Genomic DNA, 8,506 nt, shown 5'->3' on the forward strand with positions numbered 1-8,506 from the left:
CAGAACAGTCACGGGTCGGTGGCCCTGGATAGTGCTTAGCTGCTGGGAATAGATTATGGAGTGGCCGAAGCCAAATCATAAGGTGGTACAGTTTTATCCACCATGTTCATGAACATGGCTTTCTCGCTGTTCGGAGGTGAGGACTATTCCTTCCTCTTCCGCAAAGCGTGGCAATCGCTGCTGGTCAGTGACCAGACCGCTCGAAGACGGCCAGCAGACAAGCCAGACGGTTGTTCCCAACAACCCCTAAGGGCTTGTGAAAAGGCGGAGTTGGAGCACCATCTCCGTGAATCCTCATCACCCGTGGTACCAGAAAAATCCTCTGGTCAGGTTCGTGCAACTAAACGAAGCACTCCCAGTTTGGCTTCCATGAAGCTCGGCTGGTAACCCCGGCGGCGGGCGAAAGCCCGGCGAACTTTACACACACCTATTCACTCGATCCTGATTCATGCACCATTCACCCCTAACACATCTCGGCATCTACAAATCAACGCATTCGTCGACGACTGAAGACGGCTCTCGCAAACACATTCAACCTACTAACCCTATCGCTCGTGGAGAGCACTTGACTAAAATCAAAGTCCCCCCAGCCTGAACCACACCCAACCCGCCTAGATCTCGAAGATCATCATACAACGGTCACTCACAGAGAACATGTTTCCAGGTCTCCTGCCGAGAGCCACACTGGCATTCCGTACTGTCTGCCAAGTTCCGCCTATGCAAGAATGCATTCAGCGTCCCATGGCCAGTCAACAAGAATCCGGCACTAAGGTTAAAACAAAAGTCCGGTCGATCGACAACAAACGAGACATCTGGAATGAACTCGTAAGTAGCCCGCCCATTCTCACATTCTCCCATCGGGCTTGCCAGTCTGACAGGACACATTCACGCAACATTGACTTCCATTCACTTGACCCTAGACTCTCCACGTTCCTTCCCGACATTTCACGAAACAGCCATTCATTCTGCAGCAATGGCAGCCCCTTCTTGAGCTTGTAGCTTACGGCTCTACGCCGTATCTCAAAGTCAAGCGGAACTGCTCCAAACAAAACTTGCAATGCCTCCGTAGAGACAGTGCGCCACACAGGCATACACCCCAACAAAATCAACCTCTGCACACTTAAAATTTTCATTCTGCCCTGAACGTCCAACACTGCATCGTACCACGCAGGTGATCCGCTTGCTGCGCAAGCAACAAAAAGACCACCATATATGGTGCAAACAGCTTTTCTGCTAAGGCCCCGTTCACTTCTCAAAATTCGGCGCAATCGTCCAACCGTACTGACCAATCGGTCTTTCAGATCGGCAAGATGTGGTACGAAGCGCAACCTGTTGTCCCACTGGCCAACAATGCGCTGTAAACTTCAAGTACAAAATATAATCTAATATATAAAATTCTCGTGTCACAGTTTTCGTTACCATACTCCTCCGAAACGGCTTGACCGATTTTGATGAAATTTTTTGTGCTTATCCGGTATCTATGAGAGCCGGCCAACATCTATTTTTCATCCCGAATAATTGCCGGGAAAATCCTCAAACCGCATTTTTCTATTTCCCATACAAACGTTTTCTAAATAAAATGGAGGCTACAATAATAGTAGGCGCCGGTACGTGATTCCTTGTTTGACAGCTTCTCATTGTTCTCTGCTCAGTTAATTTTATGTGACAAACCGATATTGTGTTCATTGAAAAATTGTGAAAAATATTGGAAAAATTTTAATTTAAAACCATCAAATCATCAATACACGTGATTGTGGAAATTATTTTTCAAATTCATTTGTCTTAAGCCAGCAACAAGTGTATTGTGATAGTGACACTTTATGAGCGGGAAATTTTCTCACTTTGATTAATTACAATGACAAGCAATGCCAAGAAAACGCAAAGGGGTTGATATGAGCCGCAGTACAAGCAGAGCTCGAAAGTTGCAAAATAGCAGATCCGAAAGAACAGAAGAACAAATCCAGCTACAAAATACTGACGCACGTGTCAGAATGACGCGATTGCATCAAGAATAGCCAGAAGATACACGAGATGAACGCCATGAAGTCAGAAGATTAGAACAACGACAATCACGCCGTTTCACAGTCAATAGACGAAGAACAAATAACCAACAACGACAACAGGTACATCGAGCATTTACCACCAGCGCTCCTTAGTTTCTGGGATTGGAAATGATTCGAAGCACTTCTTGACCAACATTCAGAAATATAACAACTGTGTTCAGATGCCATCATTTGGTGCTACACATATTATACAAGCCAATTTCATGCCCACTTTTAAGGTATTATATAAAAATATTGAAGTTTGAATTCAAATATATATATAGGAAATAATTAATGGCCAAATTTTGAAAAATCACAGATACAAGGACAATTTTATCACTTACTGGGAACTCTGATACCACTATCTGATGCAGATCATCAATTTTTACAAATTTATTTTATGGGCAATTCAGATGCGGAAATTAATATTCGTTGTGCTCACAAATCAACAGTAAAGAGAACCATTGTCCAACAATTACAAATGTTTCTTCATCAGAATAACAATTTAGTAAACATGATCAAAATAGCATTGGATCGGATGCCATCTGATAGCCATAATACTGGAAGACTGGCTGTGAAAAGACTGATGAATAACGTCATTGAGACAACAATCATAAAAGGAAAATACAAAGGAGAGGATGTCTTGACACACCATTCGATTTTAAACGCTTACAATTTCCAGTACGTCTGGATTTTGCGATGACTATAAATAAATCGGAAGGACAATCGTTAGAAGTTTGTGGAATCAACTTGGAGTTTCCCTATTTCGCGCATGGACAATTAGACGTCGCGTGTTCGGGCGTCGGAAAACCGTCTTCTTTGTTTATTTACGCACCACAAAATAAAACAAAAACAAGAAAGGAAAGCTAACTTCGAGCGGAGCCGAAGTTTATATACCCTTGCAGTTCACTCGCAGTCCGCTAGGTGGCGCCACGCATCTTATATTATTAGATATGTAGCGGATCGTATATAGTTGGCCGATCCTTATGAAATTTGGCATATCGAATTATTTTGCCAAAAGAGTAATCTGTACCAAATCCCATCTTTCTAACTTAAAAAACACCAAAGTTATGCCAATTTCGATAGTTCTATGACAGCTATAGGATATAGCCGGCCGATCCTTATGAAATTTTGCACACAAGATATTTTGGTCAAATATAACATGTGTGGAAAGTCCCAACCCTCTAACTTAAAAAACACCAAAGTTATGGCATTTCCGATCAATCAGTTATATGGCAGCTATAGGATATAGTCGACCGATCCCGGCCGTTCCGACTTATATACTGCCTGCAAAGGAAAGAAGGGTGTGTGCAAAGTTTCAACTCGATAGCTTTAAAACTGAGAGACTAGTTTGCGTAGAAACGGACAGACGGACAGACGGACAGACGGACAGACGGACATGCTCATATCGACTCAGGAGGTGATCCTGATCAAGAATATATATACTTTATAGGGTCGGAGATGTCTCCTTCACTGCGTTGCACACTTTTGACCAAAATTATAATACCCTTTGCAAGGGTATAAATATAGTTTATGAGAAAGCTTTTAATTAATTAACACACTGTATTTTAACAGTGTGTGTCTGTGAATATCAAATTTAAATTTTATAAATAGCCAGTATTTCAGGAAAACTCTTTATAAGTAAGCAACATGATGTATCGAAAATAATTATAAAACTTTATGGTTTTATTCAATAAATGAAATTGAATAAAATAAGAGGGTACTCTTTAATTTTTGGGATTGAAAATGATTAAAATGATAGCTCCGCGAAACTTAATTTTAGCTATCTTCAGTTCTTACTGTATCAGATAATTTTTTTAAGTTTGAAAACTTTTAAGTTTTGTCACAAAAGAAGATTCTGAACGCAACAAAAAAAAACAACAGCTGGCAGTACGAAGTCTGCCGGGACAGCTAGTCTTTATATAGATATTGTGTTTTGGGTCTTTGGCCATGTCGTTCTTTATTCTTTAAAAGTCAAATCCAGAGTGAATTATTATTCTATTGCTCGCGGCTGCGATGCCTACAAAGGCTCGGCAGCGATCAGTCGCGGCTATATTCATATGCATATATATTTCCATTCTCGTATATAAGGCTGGTAGCGGCCCGAGCGTAAGGTTGTAAGTATGCATGGCTCACTTGTATGCGTTGTCAACTCATGGGAATTTGCTGACCAATGCACTTCCCAGGAGTGGGACTTTAAAGCATATGTATATAACTGGCTATTCGGCCGGGGCATTAAGTTTATATAACAACACTGTATTGTATTGCTACAGTGGATGCTTCCTATAATGACCCATGCATACTACATCTCCCTCCTTTTTTAAAATAATAAAATAATAATTAATGATTTTCTTAATATGTTTTAATTTAATTTTAGTAATTTATGATTAATTTATATTTTATGTATAAAATCTAAAATTTTAAAAAAATTTAAACAAAAAAAAAATTATGTTTTAATTTTGTTTGCATTATTGTCACAAGTAAAATTTCTCAGAAAAAAAAGTTATCTTATTTATTTTGCTTATTATTGTATATTATATATAATTTCTTATTTTTTTATTGTTTTTTTTTTTGATTGATTGATTGATTGGTGGAAACAGTTCATCTATCTTTATGAACTGTTTGATTTTTATTCTTTACGTTTGAGATTGTTATGATATCTCGTTCTCCTATACTTTCTACCTTATAGGGTCCTGTATACTTTAAGTCTAATTTATGCCCTACTTCGATTTTTAATAAAACTTTATCTCCTATTTCTAATTTTAAATCATTTGATTTTTTATCATAGGTTTCTTTTTGTTTTTGCTTATTTTGTTCAATCATCATTCTCGCTCTTTTATAAGCGTTTTCGAGTCTGAATTTTGATTCTTTTGCAAAGTTTTCTACGTCATAAAGTGGTGTAATGTATTCACTGCTATTGAATTTAATGTTTAAGGTTGGAGTTTTACTAAACACTAGTTCATATGAACAGTATCCATGTACAACAGAAGGTGTTGTATTGAAACAATATGTAAAGTATATAAGCCAAACATCCCAGTCTGATTTATCTGACAAAACGTATGATCTAACGTATTCGTTAAATGTTCTATGGCTTCTTTCTATTGTCCCCAATGTTTGGTGATGATGTGCAGTTGATGTTATATTATTAATTTTGAGATATTTGCATAAATCATTAATAATTTAATTCTTATATTCAGTTTCCATGTCCGTAATGAACGTCTTCATTGGACCGTTCTTTAGAATAAAAGATTCGAATATGGCTTTCGCTACTGTTTTTGCACCTTTGTCTTGTATAGGGATTTTAACGAGATATTTTCGTTACCTTCGTCTGATTTAGGTAATGGACCGATCGTGTCAACTAATACTATTTCAAACGCTTTTAATGGGGTTTCTGTTATCGTCAAAGGCATTTTTTGTATGGATTGTGGTTTTTGATTTTTGGCATTTCAGACATTTCTTAACGTGGTTTGCAACGTCACGTGTCATGTTTTCCCAATAGTAATGTCTTTTTACTTTTGCTAGCGTTTTTGTTATGCCTATGTGTCCGCCTTGTAAAGGATCGTCATGTAATGTAAACAGAATAGCTTCCTTTTCCTTTTTATTTTCTATTATGGTCACCGGCTGGACTAGCGCTACTCTTAAATTTAATAATATTTAATCATTGCCCTTATCTTTAAATTTATCTATTGAAACGAGCTCAAAGATTTTTTCACTCGGTGCCATTTTAAGTTGCCTAATCTTATTTATACCGTCTATTTTTTCAAGCCTTTGGAAAAATTGATCTAAATAGAATATTCCATTGGTATATAGATCATTAACGTTTATTCTTGCATATATCTGTTTTCCCTTCTTGAGAGAACACTTCGATATTGTTAAATGCAAGGTCACTACTTTTTTAACATCTTCGTTATGAATGACGTCAAATATCTTGGGTTTAGAAGCTGTCGGTTGCTTTTGCAAATGCGATTTCTTTTAGTTCATTGATGCTTATTCTTGATATGGCATCTGCCACATAATTGTTTTTTCCCTTAAGGTATACTGCGGTAAATTGATATTCTTCCAAGTCTAACCTCATTCTTGTTAACTTGGAAGTTGGGTTTCTCATTGAAAATAGATATGTTAATGGTTTGTGGTCTGTTTTTATAGTGAAATTTTTTCCATGTATATATGGTCTTTTAATGTTCATTTATTCACTATATATTTGCTTAAAACTAATGAAAATTAACAAAAGCGTTGCTAGCTGCAGATGAAGCTGTCGATGTGATGAGATGTAGAAAAGGTTGTGTTTTTAGAGATGGCCTCCGGCGATATCGATACTCTCATAAGATATCGAGTTCGATTGTGTTATGGTAAGCACTTAGGGTTGCCACAGTACCCCCCTCCTAGAGTTCCTGTTAGGAAAGATACTTTGCTGGGAATCTGACTCGTCGTCCTGATCTTGATAACTGATCGGTTGGCTGGGCAGTTGGCGCTGTCGTTTTCCCTTGAGTCGAGGGAGATTCGTTTTGGAAGATGTATGCCGGTTTAAGTCTGTCGATAGACACCTTGTTGTCTTTTGTATGTCCTTTGAGCGTAAAGTACTTGTCGTGCTTTGCTAGCACTTCGAACGGACCCTCGTAGTTTGCTTCTAGAGGGGTTTTGACTCGATCCACTCTGACGAAGACGTGGGTACAATGGTTTAAATCCGGGTGCACAAATTCCTGCGGTGTATGATGGTGCACTGGCTTAGTGGTTGGTAGCTGAGATATGGTTTTTTGAAGAGCCTCGGCGAACTCAGACTCGGTATGTTTTTGTGTGTTTGGTGTAAAAAATCCGCCAGGGACACGTAGAGCGGTGCCGTAAACCATTTCAGCTGGGCTCAACCCAATGTCGCTTTTAACTGTTGTACGTAGGCCTAGGAGGATTAAGTGCAGGGAACTGCTCCAGTTAATAGGATCGGCGCATTTTAAGGCCGCTTTTAATGTTCTGTGCCAGCGTTCGATCATCCCGTTGGCTTGTGGGTGGTACGCCGTCGTGCGCAGGTGCTTAAAACCGCAAATTCTGGCGAGCTCTTGGAAAAGTGTGGACTCAAATTGTCGGCCTAAATCTGTTGTGATGTGGAGAGGGATTCCGTACAGAGCGAACCAGCCCGAAATCAGAGCGTTGGCCACCGATTGTGCTGTGATGTCGACTAAAGGGATTGCTGTGGGCCATCTTGAGAAGCGATCGATACACGTGAGGCAGTATCGGTATCCGTTGGATGATGGCAGTGGGCCAACGATGTCGATATTGATGTGCTCGAAACGGGCGTCGCTGGCGGCATACTCTCCCAGTGGCGATTTTGTGTGTCGTTGGATTTTAGCTTTTTGACACGGGATGCAAGAGCGTACGATTTTGGCCACATCCTTCGCCATGTGGGGCCAAACATAGTGTTTGCCGACCAATTTATTCGTCGCCTTAACTCCTGGATGGCTCAGCGAATGCAGGGCTTGAACCACGGTTTGGCGTAGACATCTGGGCACGAACGGGCGTATCTGGTTATTGGCAACGTGGCAGTACAATTGTTTGTTTGAGCCTGAAAGAGATAATTTGGTTAGTGAGATGGTATTTTCTGGATCAGAATTGAGTAGCGATTGTAGTTCGTCGTCGTTTTCCTGTTCCAGTGCCATCTCGTCGAAGTCGATGTGTTTGATGGCTTCGATGCGTGAGAGAAGATCAGCCACGTTGTTTTCCTCTCCTGTGATGTGCCGGATGTCGGTACTGAATTGGCTGATGAAATCCAGTTGGCGCGCGCGTCGCGGTGATGCTTTCTCGCTGTTTTGATTGAAAGCGTACATCAGCGGCTTGTGGTCGGTAAAAATTATAAAGTTTCTGCCCTCCAATGCGAACTTGAAGTGCAAAATGGCCTGATAGATGGCAGTCAGCTCTCTATCGTAGGTGCTGTACTTCTTTTGCGTCGGTGTGAATTTCTTGGAGAAGAAACCCAGTGGTTGCGTCTGCTCGTTGACAATCTGATGTAACACGGCACCCATGGCGTCATCGGAGGCATCGGTAGTTAGTGTTAATTGCGAGTTAGGTGCCATGTAGTTCAGCAACGTTGCGTTTGCAAGCTCGTTCTTGCAGGCGTCGAATGCGTGGTCGGCTTCTGTGGACCAGAGTATCGGGGTCTTGTCGTTCTTTTTATTGCCTTGGATTAGAGTCTGGAGTATGTGTTGGTTATCAGCAGCACGTGGGATAAAAGGCCGATAGAAGTTGATCATACCCAGAAACTTTTTTAAATCTTTAGCTATAAGCGGTTTTTTAAAGTGGCGAATGGCTTCCACTTTTGCTTCGGATGGTTTCAAACCGTGCTGGCTGATGTCATGTCCCAGGAACGTGAGTTGTGATTTACCGAATTGGCACTTCTCGAAGTTCACGGTGAGATGTGCCTTTCGAAGGCGGTCGAGGATAGTACGGAGGTGTGTCTCGTGCTGCTCCGCGGATTC

At 40.5% G+C, this 8,506-nt stretch overlaps 1 long non-coding RNA gene across 1 annotated transcript; it reads left to right on the forward strand.

The window, feature by feature from the left end:
- The first annotated feature begins 1,676 nt into the window (after positions 1–1,676).
- On the forward strand, positions 1,677–2,650 carry LOC116655075. The gene is made up of 2 exons (XR_004310223.2): positions 1,677–2,281; positions 2,362–2,650. It is a non-coding gene; the product is annotated as an uncharacterized LOC116655075 (long non-coding RNA).
- Positions 2,651–8,506: the final 5,856 nt, after the last annotated feature.

Source organism: Drosophila ananassae (genome assembly GCF_017639315.1).
Source record: "Drosophila ananassae strain 14024-0371.13 chromosome Y unlocalized genomic scaffold, ASM1763931v2 tig00000139, whole genome shotgun sequence".
NCBI classification, from domain to species: domain Eukaryota; kingdom Metazoa; phylum Arthropoda; class Insecta; order Diptera; family Drosophilidae; genus Drosophila; species Drosophila ananassae.